Source organism: Budorcas taxicolor, chromosome 3, assembly GCF_023091745.1.
Source record: "Budorcas taxicolor isolate Tak-1 chromosome 3, Takin1.1, whole genome shotgun sequence".
In the NCBI taxonomy this organism is placed as follows: domain Eukaryota; kingdom Metazoa; phylum Chordata; class Mammalia; order Artiodactyla; family Bovidae; genus Budorcas; species Budorcas taxicolor.
In genome coordinates, this window is record NC_068912.1 from 47,728,878 (window position 1) to 47,754,582 (window position 25,705).

A 25,705-nucleotide genomic window follows, 5' to 3' on the forward strand; every position below is an offset into this window, starting at 1 on the left:
TACATGACCACTGGAAAAACCTAGATTTGACTAGACGGACCTTTCTTGACAAAGTAATGTCTCTGCTTTTAATATGCTATCTAGGTTGGTTATAACTTTTCTTCTAAGGAGTAAGCGTCTTTTAATTTCATGGCTACAATCACCATCTGCACTGATTTTGGAGCCCAGAAAAATAAAGTCAGCCACTGTTTCCACTGTTTCCCCATCTATTTCCCATGAAGTGATGGGACTGGATGCCATGATCTTAGTTTTCTGAATGTTGAGCTTTAAGCCAACTTCTTCACTCTCTTGTTTCACTTTCATCAAGCGGCTCTTTAGTTCTTCGTCACCTTCTGCTATAAGGGTGGTGTCATCTGCATATCTAAGGTTATTGATATTTCTCCCAGCAATCTTGATTCCAGCTTGTACTTCCTCCAGCCTAGCGTTTCTCATGATGTACTCTGCATATAAGTTAAATAAGCAGGGTAATAATATATAGCCTTGATGTACTCCTTTTCCTATTTGGAACCAATCTGTTGTTCCATGTCCAGTTCTAGCTGTTGCTTCCTGACCCATCTCTTTCAGAATTTTCCACAGTTTCTTGTGATCCACATAGTCAAAGGCTTTGGTGTAGTCAATAAAGCAGAAATAGACGTTTTTCTGGAACTCTCTTGCTTTTTTGATGATCCAGCAGATGTTGGCAATTTGATCTCTGGTTCCTCTGACTTTTCTAAAACCAGCTTGAATATCTGGAAGTTCACAGTTCACGTATTGCTGAAGCCTGGCTTGGAGAATTTTAAGCATCACTTTACTAGTGTGTGAGATGAGTGCAATAACTTATAATTTAAGGGAGAGGGAAATAGTTGGCTATGATACTCTGCTATTTTACAAGGCTATATCGTACACTTTCTTAGAAATAATATAAACAAAGTTATTTTGAAGGAAGCTGGCTTGGGTGTGTTTTACTTTAAGATAATAAAAGAGAGGGCAGTTGGAGTAAGGATAGAAGCAATCTTAAGGATTAAATACCATTATTAATGTTTGGACTTTCCTGGTGGCACAGATGATCTCCTGCAGTGCAGGAGATCTGGCTTCTATTTCTGGGTCAGGAGAATCTCCTGGAGAAGGAAATAGCAACCCACTCCAGTATTCTTGCCTGGAAAATCCCATGGATGGAGGAGCCTGCAGCTACAGTCCATGGGGTTGCAAAGAGTCGGACATGAGTGAGCAACTTCACTTCACTTATTAATGTCCATGGAATACAAATGAAGGGCTTGTGTCACAGAGGCCTGGGGAACTTCATGTAAAAGTCCTTCAATTAGTACATTTTAGAGCTACTGTAACCCTTCATTTTACATTTTGAAGAACTATAGTAACTAATTACTATGATGGAGAACATTTTAATTGTTTGATTTGATTTACATATCAAGTGCTCAGTTCACTGCAATTGAGTATATTAATATATTCACATATGTATCCATTCATTTTACAATACTAAGTGCTGAGTTTGAACCAGGTGCTGTTCTACACATTAGGGATTAAATACCATATCTTTGCCTTATGAGGTTGACAGTCAAGTAGGAAAGAGATACAACTCATTAAGCAAATGAATAAATAAATTGATTTTAAATTGCAAAATGTGCTATGAAGGAAAAAAGGAGGTATGATAGAGAAACAAAGGCAGCTACATAAATGATTGAAAAAACAAAAGGACATCTTCCTGATTAGATTTCAAGGGAACTATCAATATATCTTCATATTACTAGTGAACCAAATATACCTTTTGGTCTAACAGAGATTGGTTGGTTGTTAAACATAATAGTCAACTAACAGTGAAGGTCACCATAATAAAGATAACTCATGGAAGAAAAAAATACATTTAAAATTATATCAAAATTTTAATTAGGACTATAATTTTATTACAAAAACTTTGATAGTCAAATTTTTCAAAATTTGAAATTATCATGCAAGAACAGTAATTTTTAAGAACTATCAGCTGCTAAATTATGTGCACCATCACTACACTGCCCATATGTGACACGAAAATGTGCTTGTTTTCGAGTACTAATGCCAGTAGATGTTTTGTGTCCAATAAAAAGAAATTCAGAAGCATGTTTTTCAGTCATCTCTCTCCTAGAAGAAATTTTGTGCCTTAGATTTTATAGTTTGGGGAACTTTCAAAAATTCTTTTTCAACTACTGAAAATGGTTAGCAGTCTAGAACAGTGGTTCTCATACTCTGGAGCACTCTTGGATCATTGGAGGGCTCCTAATAATACCCTCTGTGGGCCCTGAACCCACAGCTGATCCTGACCTGCTGATTCAGGGACCGCACTTTGAGAACTGCTACACTCCAGTACTCTTGCCTGGAAAATCCCATGGACGGAGGAGCCTGGTGGGCTTCAGTCCATGGGGTCACTACGAGTTGGACACAACTGAGCGACTTCACTTTCACTTTTCACTTTCATGCACTGGAGAAGGAAATGGCAACCCACTCCAGTGTTCTTGCCTGGAGAATCCCAGGGATGGGGGAGCCTGGTGGGCTGCTGTCTATGGGGTCACACAGAGTCGGACACGACTGAAGTGACTTAGCAGCAACAGCAGACCAGAACACTCTATTTGACAAAATTCAAATCCCATATTTAACCTCTATAGACTCCAAAATTACAAGTAAGTTTCTTAAATTTGTCTTGCAATGTCTGTTGATTTGAAGCTTGGTTACTAAAAATAAAATGTGTGGAGTACTTACTTTCTTATTTCCTTCATGTCATATTCTTTATTTTATTTGTACCAAATACTTATACTAGGTACTATGAAATGATGGGAAATTTTCCTCCTCATGAACATTTTGAGGTAGAAAAATGGACATACTCAAAATCATTAAAAATTCAAAATAGGAATTTTTTTTTGAAAGAAATCTTGGCATAAATAGAATTATGTAGCTAAATACTAAATATGGTACTCAAGTACAATTTTGTCTAATGCTTTCAATACTTCTATGTCAAACAACTTTATAAGGACTAAAATTATGATTTATTCAAATCTTAATTATTCTGTCTTTTATTATTTATATTTTGTAAACATGACTTATCTCAAAAAAATGGATATGTTCCAAAGTTATCTATCCAATACTTTATTAGTACTCATGTGCATGCGTGTGTGCTAAGTCACTTGAGTTGTGTCCAACTCTTTGCAACCCTTTGGACCATAGCCCACTAGGCTCCTCTGTCCATGGGATTCTCCAGGCAAGAATACTGGAGTGGGTCGCCATGCCCTCCTCCAGGGGATCTTCCTGACCAAGGGAAGGAACCCAAGCTGCTTGCTCCTCCTGCATTGACAGGAGGGCTCTTTACCACCAGTGCCACCTGGGAAGCCCATTAGTATTCCTAAGAACCATCAATTTCTCTATTTGATTATTTGAAAACACCAAATAATTATTTTTTAATAAAATCAATTACTTTCACAATAATAATTACTGATAGCAGCACATTGCTTTGGCAAAAATTAATACATTTTTATCTAATACTTGATTCTTAAGAGTGTCACACATGTTATATAAGAAAACTAAAAGCCTTTGGCACATAACTTTCATCAGTGTATGTCATGGATATTATATGACTATTAAGATTTGGGTGAAAGTTTATTCCATGACTGGAATTTTGAATAGATCAGGACCTTGGATTTGCTTAATTTAAGCCAATTAAGTTGCTTGGAAGAAACAATAGATGTTAACAAACCAAGGAAAGAGAATTATATCAAGGAGACAAAATAGACCATATGAAGATAAAACACAGGTAGAAATACAAATCAAGAAGAGATGAAAGTATAGAACACAGTTGCTGTTTCCTGAATCTGAATATTCCTCTCTATATGTCTTTCAAAAGAAGTGGACCAGGACAAACACACCAGGAAAAATTATATTTGTTTCTGAAGAAGTAAGCTTTCAGCATTTAAAATTTACTTCCCCTTGTGCCTTCGTGTAGATCTGTGGGCTCCTGGCAATCATCTATTCTAAGTATCAGACATTAAAGTGATGATACTTTGCAGAAAACCTCATTCATCAAAAAATTAAGCCTGCTTGAGCAGTGAGTGATAATTTTTTCCCTTCAGTGAAGATTTCCTGGCTCCTTGAGTATACAAGTAGCTTTTCGTTAACAGCCAAGAGAGGGTTAACCAATAATTATACCAACCCATATGGACTGGCAATTTGGCCACCCTCCCTGCACTGATTTCCTGCCTCCTCCAATTATTCAGCCTCCCACATCACACCTGGTAGTCAAGGTCCTGTCTCGGCAGTGTAGGACGCTGGTATGGATGCCCTAAAATACACCTGTTGCCGGCAGATTCCTGCAGGTTAATTTCCACTGCCAGAGAAATTGCTCTAAATTGCATTGACTTTCAATGGGCTCCCACTGGCAAACACCTGGAGGCAATCGCCTGCAGATGACTGCCCAGAGACCCAGGTGTGTTTTGGAGGCTGCCTTGCCCCAGTTCATCCTGAGGAGATGTCTTGGTGCTCAGAGTGCAAAACAACTACCCCAGGTTAATGAGTCGCAAAGATATTAACATCCAAAAAGGCTCACAAAGAAAATGAAGCCTAAAGACAACCTCTTGTCAGCCAGAGGGGGGAAAACTTGCTCAAGAGAGAAGCATTAAGTGGGAAATTTCATTCTAACAACCATCCCTGAGCCTCTTAGCAGCCCCTCCCCTTGATGGAAGCAAGATTTCCAACACCAGCATTCCATATGGTAACTGTCTTTTCTGGATATTACTTGCTAATGAGTTGAGTATCTACTTGTACACGATTAAAGTTATTTTTCTTTCTTCTTTTTTCCCCATCTGCATACAGTTTCTGAATCATCTGATTTTATGAAGACAGCTTCTTCTAACAAAATGTAGATGAAAGATAAAATCCCTAAATGCATCTGAATACCACTAAGCTTATTAAGAACACATTTATTATTATTAAATTAAAACATGCAATTCTTGTACTTATAATCCCATCCATGGAATTCTCCAGGCCAGAATACTGGAGTGGATAGCCTTTCCCTTCTCCAGGGGAAATCTTCCTGACCAAGGGATTGAACCCAGGTCTCCCACATTGCAGGCACATTCTTTACCAGCTGAGCCACAGGAAAGCCTAAGGATATTGGAGTGGGTAGCCTATCCCTTCTCTGCAGGATCTTCCCAACCCAGGAATTGAACTGGGATCTCCTGCACTGCAGGTGGATTATTTAACAAATGAGCTATGAGGGAAGCCCCTTCTCTAAATTGGGCACAGAGAATTAGACTGTCTGCTGGAAATGACAACATAAGTGAAATTTAGATTCAACTCATTTTAAAGGTTGTCTTGTACACTGGCTATCATATTTTGTGTCCAGTGATGGTCACAATTGTTATTAGGATTTCAGCCAAAAATTGCTTCCTCTGAGTATGTAAGGGAAAATCTGTCTAAAATTAATAATAGCCCTGATGATAATAACTATCTTTCACTGAGTGACCTGGACCATCATAAAGCTTTCGCAGATAATCACATTCAGGTAGGAAGTACTATCTCCAGAGTCAGGGCAAATTTGATGGCAATATAAATTTGGGAAGGAGAAGGGGAAGGAGCTTTTGAACTACAAGATTGTTAAGCCACTCTGATATTTGCTTTCTGGAAACGAGCTGGAAACACCCTACCTGCTTCCTCTTGACAGAGCTGTTTCAACAAAGGCTTCAGCATCGATAAGCTTTGATTTCCAACTAGTCCCGGGTGCTTCTCTGCTAATTTTCTGTTTTAACTGCTTTAATGTTGTTGCGCTTCCTTAAACCACTATCTTTTGCCTTGGTCATGATGTTGTAGCAAACAGTTCCAAGATGGCGAGTGGAGATGAGTCACTTACTTCAAATTCAACTATTTGCCTAGTTGATGACAGGCAGCTGTGTAACATCAGGGAATGACTGGAGAAATTCAAGACCACCAGCCCAAACCAGGAACTGTTATCAGTAGTGTGGTCTCATCTGATAGTTGGTGTCCTAGCCTGGCCTCTGCTTTATGGGGAGTACTTTATCTCAGCTGCTTTTCACTTCCACTTTCATGTTATAGACCTTTAACTTCACTCTGTCTCTGGGAGCCAAGGGTAGGAGAGAGAGAAATCAAAAGGCAGAATATAGATCATAACTAGGCGGAACCAATTTAAGACAGTCTTTACATATTTTAATTTTTTAAAGAAGCTAAATTTTTTGGAACCACTGTTATTGTGATATTAGTTAACACAGAGTTTATTCATCTCTAGTCGATTTCCCTATGGAACACAATGTTGTGTCAAATAGTTGAGCACTTTTTGGTTGTATTTGGAAAGGGGAAAAAAAATCCGTACCTTTGAAGAGATACTGGTCCTATCTTTGACCTTTCTATAGGTATGTTAAACATCTGATCTAAGCCTAGAGATTGAATTGACTGCATCAGGCCAGGTAACAGACACTAAGGAAGCACAAGCACCATTGTTGTTGCATGAGCATTCAAGTATAAACAGCACAAAGCACACTCGATATTCATATCATATCCATTATCATATGCCTGTTGTCTGTTGCCAGCACAAAGAAACACGAACTGAACACCTTCTCAAGGACTGAGCGAGAATAAGAATGGTTACTAAGCTTTGTTAGTGAAAAGTAAAATCAGCATGCATCCGTTTAATAAATATTTAATGACTATTTATAATGGCCAGGGTCTGTGCTAGGGGCTTGGGAGTCTGTTGTAAACAGGACAGAACTGGTTCCTAACCTCAGGAAGTTTGCCTTGAAAGACACGAATAAAGGGAATGATTTTCTGTGACTACTAAGAACACCAATGTGGCTGATAAATCAAGTTGCAATTTTTGTTATTTCTGTAATTCAATTATGAAAAAAAACCACCTTTATAAAACTGTTTTTAAATTTTTAAAACTTTTATTTAAAAAAGAAACCTATTTCTATTGCTTGTTAAGAATTTAAAAACAAGGGGAATAGAGGAAGTTCACTTTGACAAGCTGAATAATTGAAGACTTCTGGGGTACTACAGATGGGTCATGTAAGAATCAAGGAATCATAGGAAGCTATAGTTATTCACATGGATCCTCACACAGGAGATCCAAAGTCAGAGGCCATAGACAAATTTGAGTGTATATTGAGCTTGGAAAAAACTTGAATAATGATATATAAAGATCATTATTACAGGCTAAGTGTAGGATGTAAGCTTTGGAAAGCTTGAGAGAGAAACTAAGTTTCAAGAGGGAAATAGGTACTTTATCTTCTGTTCTACTGTCCCGAAGGTATCTATTTTACTGAGTAATAATTGATACTATGTTTAAGTTAAAAAAATCTTAAAATATATTTATATATTTTAATATATAAAATAAAAATTTTTTTACTATATCTTGTTTAATAGTATAAGTTAGGGTAAAAGGTTAAGCTGCTACCACAAGACCTAAAAGAAAAAGTGACTTGAGAATAAATCTTAAGTTGCTTGTTGTCTCTCCCCAGGAGGCTGAGGTGAATGCTCCATATTGGCGGGTGGCTGTGTAGTCGTTTGTGAACCCTGGCTGACAGCATCTTTGCCGTCAAAAAAGTGCGTGGCTGCCATGTTTGTTCTTGTTGGCAGGAAGGGCAAAGGGTTGAAGTTCAGGGCCGGAGAGAGAAATGGGGCAAGAAACATTTTCATATCAGTTGTGCTCACTTTCTGTTGGCAGTTCAGCCCCCTGGCCACCCACATAGGAAAAAGGGTTCTGGGAAATGTAATCCCTCTTCAAGCACCCAAGTGCCCGGGCATAATCTGTTTGCTATAGAAGACACAAGGCATAAAATATGGTAGAAAACTAAGAACCTGCAAGTTACAGGGAATCAAATTATGAAGAAGTATTTAATTTCAAGCTTAACATTACAAAATTTCCCAGCCAAACATAGCAACTATAAGTGAAAAATACAAATTTGGACTCTCACATTTTAGGATGATCAAAGCTTTTACTTTCTCTTTTCCCAGATCTTTTAGACTTAGCTCAGAAAGTGGTAAAGAGACATAGAGATGGATAGAAAGACAACTGGGGGAAACCAAGCTATTTCACTACCCAGTGTTTTGTCAGAGATTATGCTGGAAATCCAAGGAGAGAGCCTGGGTTTTTTGCTTCAGTGTCTATAACTGCTTCCTATATTCTCAGCCCCACCAAACAAGCATGCAGTCCATTTTGTTTTATTCTTCTTTGATTTAAATTCTGATGCCTGTAATAAAAGTCATCTTTCATTGACTTGCATATAATTAATAGCTAAGAATCAAAACTAGACTTATGGCAAGAACTAACAAGTAATAAATTTGAGAATAACAATTATACTTACAGTTCCATAGTGCCAATCAGTAACTTGGGTTTACTTGATTTATTGAACAAGAATATATAAGCCTAGAAAATGTATTTTAATTCCTCAAATCTTTTGTGTCCTGGCAGGAATCCAGGGTTAGGCCATACTTTTCTATGCTTTATCACTAACTGAACCTGCCTTTCTGTCAATCCCTTGTTTATTTCCAGAGAAGTAAGATGTGATTGGACTTAGAGACAAAGTGCCCTCCTGCTGAAAATTCAGCTTTTTCCTTCTTCCAGATCCTGTTAACTTTCATCCCTATTCAACAAAGAATTTACTTTTGGGTTTCACATAGCTTTGATTTAAAGTGAGAGTAGCATTTTTTCCACATAATGTAATGAAAATTAAGAGGTAAGGTGACAAGGGCGATGTGAGTATGTTCAACACTTGATAACAATTACTGTGAATGATGAACAGTCAAAAACTGTGAAGAAAAATAGTATAAAAATGTGCATGTTTGATGTGCATGTGGGCTCGATTGCTCAGTTGTGTCCAGTTCTTTGGGCCCATGTGGACTGTGGCCTGCTGGGCTCCTCTGTCCCTGGGATTCTTCAGGCAGGAATGCTGGAGTGGGCTGATATTCCCTTCTCTGGGGGATCTTCCTGACCCAGGGGTTGAAATCGAGTCTCTTGCATTGACAGGCAGATTCTTGGCCACTGAACCACCTTTTGGTTTTCACCTGGGAAACCCTGGTGCATACTTAATATAGCCAACTGAAGCAAATATCTTTTTTTTTTCCTAATCATTTTCTTCCTTTTAAAAATCTAAGTAGGCTGAAAAGAGCCATAAGCCTATTTGTTTAACAAAGAATTCTGGAACAATGTGCTTTTCAATTTTTTCCTTTCTAATGTTCTTAAAACTATTATGCTATAAAAAATAGAGTAATAACTTTTTTAAAATTAGAGTTACCTTATATATTTAGCAACCTCTGATGATAACCTGGAAATGCACACATAATAAAACAAATGGAATAGATCAAAGTTGTGCATGTCTAGCATTCACGCTGAGCAAGTAAGCATTCCCAATGAGAGCTTGTGGGAATTACAGAGATTCATTCCTTTCTGTGTCTTTTCGGTGTTCCACTTTATTTCCTTCTTATTCTGACATTTGACTCTCTGAGGTTACTCAGTAAGAATGACTCTGATAATGACTTTTCTGAGTGTCCTCACTGTCCACTTTATCTTGCATTATATGTTCATAAATGTTTGAAAAGTTTTCAAAGAGACCTGTTCCTTAAGAAACAACCTGCGTTTAAAAAGGACTTTTCAGTTAACCAAAACCAGCTGGACTGTTACTAATTCTCAGGAAAAGAAAAGTCAGTTTGAGGCTCAGCCAACAGTAGGGCACCAGGCTGCAATACAGGCAAAAGCAGAAGATGTACATATCCTAGAAATGCGATTAGCAATGTAGAATTGGACAAAAACACAGCCTTGGGAACAGCAAGGTTATTCTGCCTCCATGTGAGCATTCAGAGGTCAGTAGAGGGAGAAGAGCCCTATCTGACTGAAACACTCTGGTGAAAAAAACAGGACGTTGTCTTTGTGGAATTTCCAGGTCTTTGAGCCCCGGAGAAGGAAATGGCAGCCCACTTCAGTATTCTTGCTTGGGAAATCCCATAGACAGAGGAGCCTGGTGGGCTACAGCCCTTAGTGTTGCAAAGAGTCTGGCACAACGGAGCAGGCAAGCACACACTGGGCCTTTGAGAGACAGAGCTGGAAATACTTTGGGAATATTGGTCTAGCAAAAGTAGTGATAGGGAGAAATCGAAAAACTAACTGCCCTAATTTTCTTTGATGGGGAAAGACACTGATGGTACCTGTTCTTTCCTACAGGGCACTGGCCTAGGGTGTCTCCCACTTTTCAATCATAAAGTCATAATGTCAATTTTATAAAAACTTTCCACTTTCCATTCTTCATGTTTTCAAGCTGCAATTAATCATTCATTCTTTGTAGTCCAACTGCACTTTTTTCTTTTTTAAATAATGCTGAACAGGGTGTTGTTTAGTTGTGTCTGACACTTTTGCTGCCCCATGAATTGTATCCTGCCAGGCTCCTCTGTCCATGAGATTTCCCAGGCATGAATACTGGAGTGGGTTGCCATTTCCTTCTTCTGGAGATCTTCCCAACCCAGGGATAGAACCTGAGTCGCTGGCACTGGCAGGCACGTTCTTTACCACTGAGCCACCAGGGAAGCTCCCTTAACACATACTGCCTCTACTATAGTTAATTATGTATATATCTATGCCAGCAGTTAGCAAACTTTTCTGTAAAGGGCCAGATAATAAATATTTTAGGTCTTGAAGGTGTATGGTCTTTGTTATAATTACTCAACTCTACTTTGTAACACAAAAGCAGCCATGGAAAATACACAAACACGTAATTGAGGCTCTGACTCAATAAAAGTTTATTTATGAAAACAGGTAATGAATCAGATTTGGCCCATGAGCAATTGTTGATCACTGGCCTATGCCAATAGTCTGTAAACTCATCGAAGGCTTTATTATTCTTTGTAAATCATATCATGTTTGATAACAATGATTAAAAACCTGGTATTTTAACAGTTGGGTTAAAATACCAACTGTTTAGCTTTGGGACCCTGGGCAAATCATTTTACTGCTCTGTTTCGCAGTTTCAAATTATGAAAAACTATGATAATAATGAAACCTGCTTCACAGACTTATTAGGGTCAAGTGAAATAATTCTTTTAATACACTGATGCATGTTAAATGCTCAGTAAATGTTAGCCATTAATATCTTTTACAGCACCATGCTCAATAGACAGATATTTGTTAAATAAATTCACAGTGAGATATTAAATTCATGTTTCAAGTTTATCTGTAATGGATCAATGTTATTTGAAGATATGAATGTTAAAAAAATCTATTAAAATATGTTAATAAAAGGCATGCTTACAAATATAAATATCTATAGTAATTTAAATTGTCTATTATCATCTTGAATAGCAAAAGTTGTTTTTGAAAAGATGTAAAATACAGATATGAAGGGGGAGATAGGAGGCAGGAAAAGCCAGTGCTTAATTTCATAGGAGTAAACAAAATCAATTCTGGAAATTTATCATTTTTTAAAAAATTGAAATACCAATAAGTTAATCTAATAAATATAATTTTTAGAGAACAAATCAATGCCAGAATTTTTGATTATTTAATAAAGTTAAAAGATTAGTAGATGAGTAGATCTAACAAATCAATTTCTATATTTATTTTAATAAAAATGTTGATATTTAGTTATAATTGTTATTTATATTCAGCATTACATCTCACCAAATTAATAAAAATTGGTATGCACAAAAGCTTGCTACATAAAAGGGAAACAAGATGAGAACATTCAAATCACATTCAGTGAAGAAGATTTGGGATTTTAAAATGAGAATTGTTCCCATTTTCCATCACACACACACATTCATGTGTGTAAAGTAAGTTAGTAAAATATATATGGCATCCAACCTTAAGAAGTACTGGTGATGATTCGCTGGACTCTGGTTTATGGGACCACTGAGAGAGGGGATGCCAGCAGGAAGTCAAAAAGTGCTTGGAAGAGAGAGAGGTCAGAGTATTTCCTTTTCAGTGCATCTCTGGTGAATCATAGCCACCACCCCCACAGCTACTGGACCCTATGCTAGGGTCCCACAGTGCCCCCTCCAGGCCTCTGCTCTCACTGGGTACCCATCCTGCTCCCCCCTACCCCTTTATCCCAGACTTAAGGATGGCATCAGCTTTCTGCTGCTGCCAGTCCCTTGGTACCTCCACATTCCTTGTTTCTGCCCTTACACTGCCCAAACCTCTGTAAGTAGTCTTTTTTTTTTTTTTTTTTTAAACCAACATCTCCTAGCTCTGACCAATACAAAAAAGACCTTCTAAGGATACAGGACTTCCCTGGTGGCTCAGATAGTAAAGCGTCTGTCTATAATGAGAGAGACCCAGGTTTGATCCCTGGGTTGGGAAGATCCCCTGGAGAAGGAAACGGCAATCCACTCCAGGACTATTGCCTGGAAAATCCCGTGGACAAAGGAGTCTGGTAGGCTACAGTCCATGGTGTTACAAAGAGTCAGACACGACTGAACGACTTCACTATAGTCTATAAGGACAACAGTATTTTAGCTAAAGCAAAATTTAGAGAAAGGTATGGATGTGAGAGTTGGGCTGTGAAGAAGGCTGAGTGCCGAAGAATTGATGGTTTTGAACTGTGGTGTTGGAGAAGACTCTTGAGAGTCCCTTGGACTGCAAGGAGATCCAACCAGTCCATTCTGAAGGAGATCAGCCCTGGGATTTCTTTGGAAGGAATGTTGCTAAAGCTGAAACTCCAGTACTTTGGCCACCTCATGCAAAGAGTTGACTCATTGGAAAAGACTCTGATGCTGGGAGGGATTGGGGGCAGGAGGAGAAGGGGACGACAGAGGATGAGATGGCTGGATGGCATTCCTGACTCGATGGACGTGAGTCTGAGTGAACTCCAGGAGTTGGTGATGGACAGGGAGGCCTGGCGTGCTGCAATTCATGGGGTTGCAAAGAGTCGGACACGACTGAATGACTCAACTGAACTGAACTGAACTGAAGAAGGTAATAAACATTAATAAATGCATTTCAAGTTAATATGTTGCAAAATTTCACTTGGGGAAATAATTTAACTGGAAACAAAACAAAAACCCTAAAAAGTAATAGTAACAACTGTTTGAATGTATATTTGGTAAAAATGAAGCTGCAGGGTTTGCATAAGGAGAAAGAATATATTATTATGCATGAGCTGATAATACATAAAGGCAATTTCTAAACATTTTATTCTATCCTTTGGCCTCAGACATATCCTAATCAGCTCAAGTGAAAGTGAAAATTGTTCAGTCCTGTCCCACTCTTTGCCACCCATGGGCAATATAGTCCATGGAATTCTTCAGGCCAGAATACTGGAGGGGGTAGCCTTTCCTTTCTCCAAGGGATCTTTCCAACCCAGGGATTGAACCAAGGTCTCCCACATTGCTGGCAGATTCTTTACCAGCTGAGCCACTAGGGAAGCCCAAGAATACTGGAGTGGGTAGCCTATCGCGTCTCCAGTGGATCTTCCTCACCGAGGAATCAAACTAGGGTCTCCTGCATTGCAGGTGGATTCTTTACCAGCTGAGCTACCAGGGGAGCCCAGGGATCTTAATTAGCTCAAGGCTCTTAACAAATTTCTCTCTGTCCTTGGACAAGATCCCAACTTTCCACCAAAACCTGGCCCCTCCTGCTGATCAAACCATGTCTCCTGACTCTTGTCACTATCTCTGGCTTTTATTTCCACCATGGGATTGCACAACCTGTTTTATTTAGGGTATCCCTGATCTTACCCAGACCATGTTAGTACAGGTCTCTGTTTTGAGTTCTGTTTTCCTCTGTGCTCTGAAGCTACTGGACTGTCCTGCCCACTGCTCAGCCCCCAGCTCCCAGAACTCGAACCTCGCCAGCATGTATGATGTCCCCCATATATACACACAACTGACTCACCCAGAAAGGAATTTCAAATAACTCATTTTAAGACATGTATGCAAAAAGTGTGAGCACAAATGTTCTTCTCATTTTTGAGAGGGAGAAGTCATAAATCAAAGGGTTTCAGGGAGCAAACCTAAAATAGAAACCATATCTTCTCGATGACTTACTTCCCTAGATTTCATCTGTTAGAGCTGAAGTCCTCGAATTCTTTCCCTTGTGTAGTTCCTACAATAATTTTGAAAAAAAAAAAAAAAAAAAAACTATGTACCCTCTTGCCCATTTTAAGCTGACATCTCAAATTTTTCATCTAAGGTTGAAATAAGTTCATTTCTTGTGAATAGTGCGAATTCACTGTAACTAGAATAAATATTTCTTAATATAATTCAATAAAATATATATTAACTATCTCATTAAATAGAGCTCACAAAGTCTGACAGAAATCTCATAAAATTTTATCTATTTTATTCAATGTATTGTCAAATAAAGACAAATCTGGACTTATGAAAGGACAGACCATTTGAAAAGACTACTGCAACAGAAAGAACCTTCAGAATGCAAGATGACAAGCATCTCTAGAGTCAGGCTAAAGAGGGCTTTCTTCACAGGAAGGTGTAAACAAGGCTGAAAAGAACTTGAATTAGATAAGTGATCAGGGAATGCTGCTTTTTTGTGGTCAGTTTTGGGAGTGGAGGGTCATTAAAAGAAACCATTCCTTATTCTGATATTGGCTCAGGCTGAGGGTGGGTCAATGTTCAAGGTCAAGTGAGAAGGGGAAAATTTGAACTACAAAGTTGGGACAAGTCAGGTGAACAAGAATTTTGTTCTGATTTTTCAGTGGAGATTAAAAGTTCACCTAGTCATTTATGGGGCAAAGAATGGAAATCTGAAGGGTCCGTATCTGGCTCTTGTTAGGAAAACAAGGAGATCATCCATATCATTTATCTCAGCTGTATGAGAAAGAGTGGTTCTTTGCAGTAAGCCCTTTCCCAGAATACAAAGGAAGGGGGAGGTTTCTTTAACTGTAGCTGATTTCCAGAATTACAGAGCTCAGGTAATATTCAAAGTTTTCTATAAAATATTCCTATTATATTAATAACAGGACTTCCCTCATGGCTCAGACGGTAAAGAATCTGCCTACAATGCGGGAGACCTGGGTTCAATCCCTGGGTCAGGAAGATCTTGTGGAGAAGGAAATGGCAAAGCACTCCAGTATTCTTGTCTGGAAAATCCCATGGATGGAGGAGCCTGTTAGGTTACAGTCCATGGGGTCGCAAAGAGTAAGACATGACTGAGTGACTTCACTTTATTATATTAATAAAAGTAAATGTCACTAACCTATACTGTTCCATATATTCTGAATTCAGAGTGCCTCTAAATGGGCCAATACATCCTGAGGGAAATCCAGGCAGTGCTATCTGTTTAAGGTTCCTTGAGTTGTATTGAAGTGGTATAGCCAGTTTTTCCTAGCCAGTGTTTCCATAAGTCTCACTGGGGCTCTGGGTGGTTTTATTCTCCATGACAATTCACCACAGTATGATTTAGAATGGATCCAGCCTCTGCCTTCCTTCTATGAAGTGAGAGAACTACGTAAAGTTATTCTTGCCCAGAGTAGCCCAGGAGAGTCTTTGCATAACTGTCTGTTAGTGTAATAAACACTATTCTAATCTATCAATGGTTTCTTCCAGGAAAATGTAGCTGATATTTTTGTTAGTATGCATGAAATGTCAAAAGTGTCAGTTAATGCAATCAGTTCAGTTCAGTTCAGTCGCTCAGTTGTGTCCAACTCTTTGAAACCCCATCAATCGCAGCACGCCAGGCCTCCCTGTCCATCACCATCTCCCGGAGTTCACTCAAATTCACGTCCATCGAGTCAATGATGCCATCCAGCCATCTCATCCTCTGTCATCCCCTTCTCCTCCTGCCCCTAATCCCTCCCAGCATCAGAGTCTTTTCCAATGAGTCAACACTTCGCATGAGGTGGCCAAAGTACTGGAGTTTCAGCTTCAGCATCATTCCCTCCAAAGAAATCCCAGGGCTGATCTCCTTCAGAATGGACTGGTTGGATCTCCTTGCTGTCCAAGGGACTCTCAAGAATCCCTTGACTTCCTACTTTTGCATTCCAGCCTCCTATAATGAAAAGGACACATTTTTTGAATGTTCATTCTAAAAGGTCTTGTAGGTCTTCATAGAACCGTTCAACTTCAGCTTCTTCAGCATTCCTGGCTGGGGCATAGACTTGGGTTACTGTGATATTGAATGGTTTGCCTTGGAAACGAACAGAGATCATTCTGTCGTTTCTTGAGATTGCATCAAAGTACTGCACTTCGGACTCTTTTGTGGACCATGATGGCTACTCCATTTCTTCTAAAGGATTCCTGCCCACAGTAGTAGATAGAATGGTCTTCTGAGTTAAATTCACCCATTTCTACCTAGCTAGTTAAATTTTTCATTGGTTATCTTATCTAACAGTCAACATTCTCCTTTGGAAGTACAGAATATTCTGTCCATTTTTGAATGAGAAAATTCAGGGTCAGGTCATAATAATAATTATTATTATTTAATAATAAATAGGTTATTCAATTTGCTTATGGGGTAACCAAGCAGTTCCCCACAAGCTTTCACATAATAGATCCCCACCCATATCCTTTGTCTGCCTTTTGTCTGCAGAAAAACTTTAGTCAAAGAATAAACTTAATCAGAGAAGTGAGAAAAGGCAGAGAAGAAAAAAGTCAAGCAAGATAAAGTAATAATACTTTAGCCTTTAAACAAAGGACTTTTGGTTCTTCCTTAAGGTCTATAGATAATATTGAGCTATGTTCTTTGAGCTGTTTTGCAGATACTAAAACCCCCCACCAGGTGGAAAAAGTTAGCCTTATGCTCCCCACAAGCACATAGCCCACAGACAGATTGGAACCAGAAGGTTGATGATGCTGATTCCCAATTACTTCACCACCTACAAATCAAAAGAATGTCCATGAGCCAATCATACCCTTGGACACTATATGACTCCCCACAGCCTCCTCCAGGGCAGGACCCACACTCTTGAGGACATTAGCCCATGGCAGATCCCTTTGCCTGGCAAAGCAATAAAGTTATTTCTTTCTACTTCACCCACAATTCTGTCTCTGAGACTTAATCCTGAACTGGTATACAGAAGTTGAATTTTGGCAACAATGGTTGCAAGAGTCAATGGAAGAACCAAGACTCTGACCTGCTTTACCCCAAATTACCACAAATTCTGTCCCCAATCTTTTACATCAGGCTTTCTCTTTTAAAAAATTGCTAAATTTAGAAGCAAAAGACCTCAATAGGATCTGGTTCTGCCATAGTCCTATATATCATTCAATACAAGTCCATGAGACTCTCTGATATTTGGCTTTCCTTATCGTAAGATGGAAAAAGTATTATACACCTTAAATAGGGATTGAGAAGGCAAAATGAGATAAAGTATATAAAAATACCTTGAAAACTCTACAAATGTTAGATATTGTAACAAATCATGGGTGTTGTCTAAGTTCAATGATGTTAAACACATCTGATTTCCGAAATATTTATGTAAGGAAGATTTCCAAGTGTCTCCTCTATATATACACAAAACAAATTTTATTTGCCTTTGCTTAAAAAAAAAAAAGTAACAATGAAGAACAGCTGCATTCTAAAAACCATTTAATGTACAACCATCTGATTTATACAATGTACCAGGAAATCATCCAATTTATATAAAGTGAGTACATTATTGAAAGCAAAAATAATTGGTTTTCTCTATATCCAACCTAAGACGCAGTGAAATAGTGTTTCATTTCATATGCCCTATTTTTGGAATAAATAGACACCCTGGAAAATGCTCAAAGAATGATGGCAGCCTGAGAGATTGATTCAAGAGGAGAGAATAACAGAGTTAAATGTGCATGGATGGGTTGGGCAAAGACTACCAGAAGGACAAGATAACTGCCTATTGATATCTGATGATGTAAACATCTAAACAGAAGAGAAATTATTCAGCAAGTTACAAGTTAATATGACTATGAGTAATAGGGTGAAATTTTAAAAAGAAAAAACAGAAAAGGAAATTCAAGCTAAATTTCATGAAAAAAAAAAATACTAACAGTGAAATCCATTAGCTTGTGGAAGTATCTCTTTTAACAAAATTTGAAGTGTAACCCCTTGAAATATTTAAAACAAGGGAGAAAATAAACCTAGAAGCTTACAAGAAAAAAACAGACAAAACTGAGAAGGAAGACTTGATGACTTAAATCATTGCTATTCTTTACGGTCATATTTGGTGCTTTTAATGGTCAAATCCAGAATTTTAAAAGTTTGTATTTTATTAAGGAATGATTTTTTTTAATATATCAAGCTGCCTCCAACTGTCACCCTTACTTACTACACTTTGTTCCAATGGTTTTATTGATGTTGGACTAAAGAAATCCTTAATGAATCAAATGCTAACATTATTTCAAAGTGCAGGCATTCCAATGTCCAAGTTACTTTAAAAAGTGTATTCTAAAGAAGAAATATAAAATAGTGGTATTTAAATTTTAGTATATTTTAAACTATTTTTAGGTACAATCTCTATTTCACAACAGAAAGAACAAAATAATTTTAAGAACATACTGTTCTGTTACAGTGCAAAAAATTTTTATGTTTATTTGTTGTGTTCAAACTTTCATAACTAAAAAAAAAAAAAAACTCTTACAGCTTAGTGAGCTAAATTTGCCATCAACACAATTAAATTAAACCTGACTTTATCATCCATCTCTGATCTTTGATTTTTTTTCTTTTATAAATAATGAGTTATATTTAGCTAGCCCTGAAGTAGCTACAAATAAGAAAAATAATGTTGCCTCTAAGAATGACACTTTAAAACCAGCATACTCTAAGAGCAAAGACCTACATGGCATCTGAAGACAAAGGAGTTCCCTTGTTATTTCACAAATTGGTACTTGGGGTTATTCTTAAGCATTATGGGAATCAGCTTATTCAATCCTCAATATTGGGCTTTCTTGGTGATTCAGTGGTGAAAAACCCACCTGCCAATGCAGGAGACATGAGTTCAATCCCCAGGTTGGGAAGATCCCCTGGAGAAGGGAATGGCAACACATTGCAGTATTCTTGCCTGGGAAATCCAGTGGACAGAGGAACCTGTTGGGCTACAGTCTATGGGGTCACAAAAGAGTCAGACACGAGTTAGCAACTAAACAACAACAACAATTCTGAGTATTTCTAGCTGTAGATATGTAAAACTAATTATCAAATACTTAATTATGACACCCTGCTTATAACTTATATACAGAGTACATCATGAGAAACGCTGGCCTGGAAGAAGCACAGGCTGTAATCAAGATTGCTGGGAGAAATATCAATAACCTCAGATATGCAGATGACACCACCCTTATGGCAGAAAGTGAAGAGGAACTAAAAAGCCTCTTGATGAACGTGAAAGAGGAGAGTCAAAAAGTTGGCTTAAAGCTCAACATTCAGAAAACGAAGATCATGACATGTGGTCCCATCACTTCATGGCAAATAGATGGGGAAACAGTGGAAACAGTGCCAGATTTTATTTTTTGGGGCTCCAAAATCACTGCAGATGGTGACTGCAGCCATGAAATTAAAAGACGCTTACTCCTTGGAAGGAAAGTTATGACCAACCTAGATAACATATTGAAAAGCAGAGACATTAGTTTGCCAACAAAGGTCCATCTAGTCAAGGCTATGGTTTTTCCTGTGGTCATGTATGGATGTGAGGGTTGGACTGTAAAGAAAGCTGAGTGCCAAAGAATTGATGCTTTTGAAGTGTGGTGTTGGAGAAAACTCCAAGAGTCCCTTGGACTGCAAGGAGATCCAACCAGTCTATTCTGAAGGAGATCAGCCCTGGGATTTCTTTGGAGGGAATGATGCTGAAGCTGAAACTCCAGTACTTTGGCCACCTCATGCAAAGAGTTGACTCATTGGAAAAGACTCTGATGCTGGGAGGGATTGGGGGCAGGAGGAGAAGGGGACGACCGAGGATGAGATGGCTGGATGGCATCATTGACTTGATGGACATGAATTTGAGTGAACTCCGGGAGTCGATGATGGACAGGGAGGCCTGGCGTGCTGCGATTCATGGGGTCGCAAAGAGTTGGACACGACTGAGTGACTGAACTGAACTGAATTGAATCATGACAAATTCAGCAAAATAAGGATAGGCTAAAGGGGCTCTTGCATTTTTGCACTGTGACACCTAATTTGATCTTCATCCATAAGTGAGGAGAAAAATATCTTTCAATGATCACTGGAGAAGTACCCAGCATCAATCCCACCACTCACTGCCCTTTATCTCTAAACCTTAAAAGCCAGCATACAGAGGGCATCTTGACCCCTTCCCTCCCCACTACATGGCTACATACACACTTCAAATCTTCATCATTCCCCATTCACTTTTCTCCTAGCCCTTGGAGCTGTTAATGTCTCTTCATCATATGCATCAAAATTTGATAAATTCACAAGTATTTTCAAATTGATACAATGTTGAGGTATTTCTTTTCTTTCTAATATAGGTATGAATCTTGAAAATAATTCCACTTCAGATTCTCATGTTACATGAGATAGGAAAAGGGAGTGTTCAGTTCAGTTCAGTTCAGTCGCTCAGTACAAGTTATGTAGAAATAAATAAATAAATCTCTTTTTTTTTTTTTCAGTTGAAGAAGAAGAAATAGTGAGGCCTGGAACATATGCACCATTGTTTGGAGGAAAATACTTTGAAGTTCTCAGATATCCCTCAGGATGCTGAGCTTCGGTTATGAGTAAGTATACCTGTGGCTGATTCATGTTGATGTATGCAGAAACCATCACAATATTGTAAAGAAATTATCCTCTAATTAAAATGAATAAATTAATTTTAAAATTAAAAATTATAAAAGAAAAAGCTTGGCTTTTTGAGCAACGAGGGACAAGATCTATTGAACAAAGAGAGAACAACATTGCCAAGAGCTGAAACTCAGATTGGCATGAATGACCACTGAGGGATTTCTTAAGGACAAGAAGACCCCATAATCAATCTAAAGTTGTGTGTGTTGCTGAAATGTAAGTCCTGTCTATTTCCCAAAATATTCATTATATTTTGCTCCACACAAAATGGCCTTAGAGTGCTTACTTTTATTTGCATTTATTTTTATTTTTTCTGAGGGGTGGTAATTGTTTAATTATCTTTGTCTTGTTAGACTGTAATTATGGATATTTTGTGAATAAAAAGACAAAGGGGCTGAATTCTATGTCAGTTTCAATACAGAACAGTGACAGCTCAGATGAGTGGTGGATAATTACAGACAACCAGTTAAGCAGGGTTTGAAGGACAATGCAAGCTACTCTATCCTCCTTGAAATCTTAATAAAGAATGACAGAAAAATAGGCTTAGAAGAGCCCTATCTTAGTCCATATGTGCTAAATAACACAAGACTGTTTAGCTTATTAACAGCAGAAATTTATTTCTCATAGTTCTGGATCTTGGGAAGTATAAGACCAGGATGCAAGCATGGTCATGTGAGGGCCACATATTGTATCCCCATACAGTGGAAGGGATTAGCTAGTTCTCTGGGGCACCTTTTGTAAGGGCACTAATCCCATCATAAGAGCTCCACCCTCATGCTCTAATCACCTCCCAAAGGCCCCAACTCCTGACACCATCACCTTGGGCATTAGGATTTCAACATATGAATTTGAGAGGGACAGAAGGAGTCAGATCATAGTAAGCCCTATTTTACCATATGTCACCCAAATTGTTCAAGCGGCTTACCTAGGATTTCCTAGCACAGTTAAGGTTTGCTGATTCTCATGACTTTCCTCCGTTTAAAAGAAGCTCATTTCAAACTGCAAATGAGTCAATTGCAGCCTCTGGAGTACAGCTACCTGCATATGGCTCTTGGGTATTTGAAATTTTAGCTTAAAGTGCTGTTGGGGCCCAGAACCAAGACAAAGCCGAAGGGTCTTGGAAAACTTCCTTACTTCCACCCCTGAGCCATGGCAACCACAGATCTACAAACTACAAACAATTTAAATTACCATGGCCTGAGTTGCCTGGCTTACTACCCTTGCTGCTTAACTTCACACTGTTCCCTTTAATGGCAAGCATGTGGTAGGGCTCTCTTAAGTGAGAAACGCACACCAAGACTGACTCTTCCCTATGCCCTTGCTGCTCTGATGCCAGTCTTGCTTTTCCTTCTAACCCTTGGAGTACACAACCACTTCCATCAAACAACATGGGTACTATGGCCTTGCACTAGACTCCTGGTGAGGCTTAGATTTAGTTGATGAATGCCAAATTGATTATTTTTAAAATTAGGGGGATTTTTTTTGTCTTGGACTTATTTCTCATTTAATGCATAGAGCTGCTCTGAGAAAATATTTATTGTGAAGAACTGGACTGCTTACTATGTGATATTTTTGGCCTCCCCCAGGGCTAGGAAGGCAAGAGCAGGACTCCTGAAGCTGGAGGTCCATGGTAGGCGACAGTTTTGTCTCTGGGATCAGTGAGTTTCAGAACTAAGGATGCGTTTGTTTCCCACATCAAGGGCAAGCGCTGCGGGTGCGCAAGACTGAAATCGTACAAAGGCTGTTACTCTCAGGCACTCCTGCTGCCTGCTCCTGTATATTGAGCCTTAAAGGAATGCAGAAACAAGCTAAACACATTTTATTGGGTAGAATTTCCACCAAGCTCCTGAGAATTGAGAAAGAGAGTAAATAACATTTTCCTTCTTTATTATGTTGGCTGCCTCTTATGAACTACCGCGTAGAATGCGAGGCAAGTATACAATCAAGTTCCAAGTAAATAACATCATTAATTCAAATGGAATAAAGTGTGAAACATGACCCAATCCAAACTATTTTATATATATATATATTTAAAAATTAGAATGATCTCATGTGGAAGTGACAGGAATGTGCTATAATTTAGAAATAGATGAATCATCCAGTGTTCCCAAGATAACATTTTTATGTACTGATGAAATCTACGTAATATATCATGTTAAGAAAAATAAACCTCTGCCCATAAAATACTTTTATTAGAGTCTACTAAGTTGAGCAGAAATGGCAGCTAATGTTTGGAGTGCCTATTAAAGTGCAGGTTATTTGTTTGATAGTGATTATCGAGCATATTATTAAAAATGTGGTTTCACAAAATGTTAACAATTCTCACTGTATACAGATCCACACAGAAAATAAAACTTTTAACTTGTGGAGATGAAATACCCAGTAAAATATTTATTGTTGCACAATGTATTGTTAACTGTGTTGACTACTCTTCAGTAAGGTGCTACATAAAATGAAAAATTAACCACTGTAGAATAGAAAATAGTTTAAAGTTCTGAAGCAAGTTCCTGTGCATACAAAACAGCTTTGTCCTGGGCAATGTAACGTGGAAACATTTCAGTGAAGAAGACACCATCATCAGATACCTGACAGCAAAACAAAACCAAGACCAGCACTGGAATTGCTAAATTAAGGAGCTGCATGCAAACGCAGGCTGGTCTGAATGAATGGTGTTTGAAGGATGCATGCAGGGTTTGGGGAGATAATGAAATTTCACTGCTATTATAACTGCATCTCAGCAATCAGAGCACAAGTTGGCTGCTGTTGCGTTGTGAAATTCAAGAGAGATAATAAACTTCCAGATTAAAATTTCATTTCATATTTTGAGAATTAAAAAAAAAAAATGATTGCCTCCCTCACTCCATGCTTTAGAAAACCTCTGTTGAAATCACCCTAGGGTCTGAAATGTGAGTGTATGGTGGATTACATTTTTAGTGTTAATCAGAGCACTTCACTCAAACAGTAATCTCAGAATTCTTTCTCCTCATTGATTTTGCTTCTTTTTCCTTTTAAAACTCTGTGTTAGCAGACTTCCTTTTAGATTTTTGAGAAATGACAATTTTTCTCTTGTGTGCCCTGGAAATGATTTTTCCCCCCAAAAAACAGCTACCTCAGTTTGCTGTCTGCCTAAAACACTTAAGTAGGAGCCAAAAGTACCTAATTTTCATCCCTCTGCTACTGAAGTAGCCTAAGACATTGAAATGAGTTAGAACCCAAGCAGGAAGGAAATCTTCCTGTCCAGAAATTGCCTAGTTTGTCTGTGCTCTCCTGTGAGGGCTTAATTAAGTTGTTAAATCCATTTTCTGAGTTTCTGAAAGAGCACAGTACCTGCTGGCACTAATCCAGGTAATTTTTTTTCTTGACTTTTAAACCAAGTTTGAAACTAAGGTTTGCAAAAGGTCTTTGTGGTGAACCTCATTCTCATGGATGCCTCTCGGTATGTAAATCCCATTCACATGTGAGCCTCCTACTAATTAGATACTCGGAGAAGGCGATGGCACCCCATTCCAGTGCTCTTGCCTGGAAAATCCCATGGGCGGAGGAGCCTGGTGGGCTGCAGTCCATGGGGTCGCTGAGGGTCGGACACAACTGAGCGACTTCACTTTCACTTTTCACTTTCATGCATTGGAGAAGGAAATGGCAACCCACTCCAGTGTTCTTGCCTGGAGAATCCCAGGGACGGCGGAGCCTGGCGGGCTGCCGTCTATGGGGTCACACAGAGTCAGACACGACTGAAGTGACTTAGCAGCAGCAGCAGCAGCAGTTAGATACTACTACATGCTGAATTGAGAACATTCCAAAACTGTAGACTGTCCAGTCTCTTAGAGGAACTGAAAGGATGACTACTCTGGATGAAAAATGTCTTTTACCATATCAAGTTTTTAGCCACTGCAACTGCCCCTAACTGCACATCCTGAGGGGATTCAGGATGGAGAAAAACAGAATATTTGCCTGAGATATTTCACGTGCATAGCAAAGGAATGAGTTTAATAAGCCCAGATTCTTCCATCTTCCCATATGTAGCAAAGTGATGCTAAATTCATTCAGTTGAGATGTCTGGTTTTCTTTAATTAACAGTCATCTTTTGATATTTCAATTACTTGGTTATTATTTCAAAAAATCCTAAGCATCCTGACCCCTCCCTTACTTCTTCAGAGATGTCCCTTAGAGCTATCTGAGAGGCTGCTTCCCAGGCTTAAGTCCTCAACAAGTCTACCAAATAAAACATAATTCGCAATTTTTAGGTTGTGCATTTTTTTCAGTCAACACTACCCTATGTATCTGGAGAAGAAATGGCAACCCACTCCAGTATTCTTGCCTGAAAAATCCCATAGACAAAGGAGCCTGGCAGGTTACAGTCCATGGGCTCACAAAGAGTTGGACATGACTAAGCAACTAAGCACATACACACGTGTGTGCACATACACACACACACACAACCTATATCATCTTCTTAGTTCCAAAGATATCATTTTTTTTTTAACTGTAAAGATCATACACAGTCGTGATAAAGACTTCTTCTAAAAAGCATTCTCTCAGCGCTTATTTCTTGGAGTCAATTACACATAGACTGGACTTTGAGCTGCTTGAGTGCAGGGAACATATTTTAATTTATGCTGAATATGCCTGGTAAATAATAAAGTCAATACATATTTGTTGAAAGAACAAAGAATGAATGGGTGAGTGTACATTGCTACCTTCTTCTACATGCTCTAAATTAGTGTTGTGGTCGAGAATATTATCTTGGAAGTGTGACATTGTAAGGCAGGGAGATTAGAATAAACAGGAGCTCATATCTCCTTTTGAAGAAAAACTTAAAGAATTTGCATTGTCTTAGAAACGAGATCAAGAGACTTTACCAAATTAGTGCATCTGAACAAGTTTATTTTTGAAACATGAAAGAGCTTGTAGAAAGTATGATACTAAGTAGTGGTCAAATTTTATGTCTTGCCAAATCCATATCATCTTTAGCCATCAGTGTATTGCTTTTCAGTGGGGACTCTTCATCCTTATAAAGATGTCAGC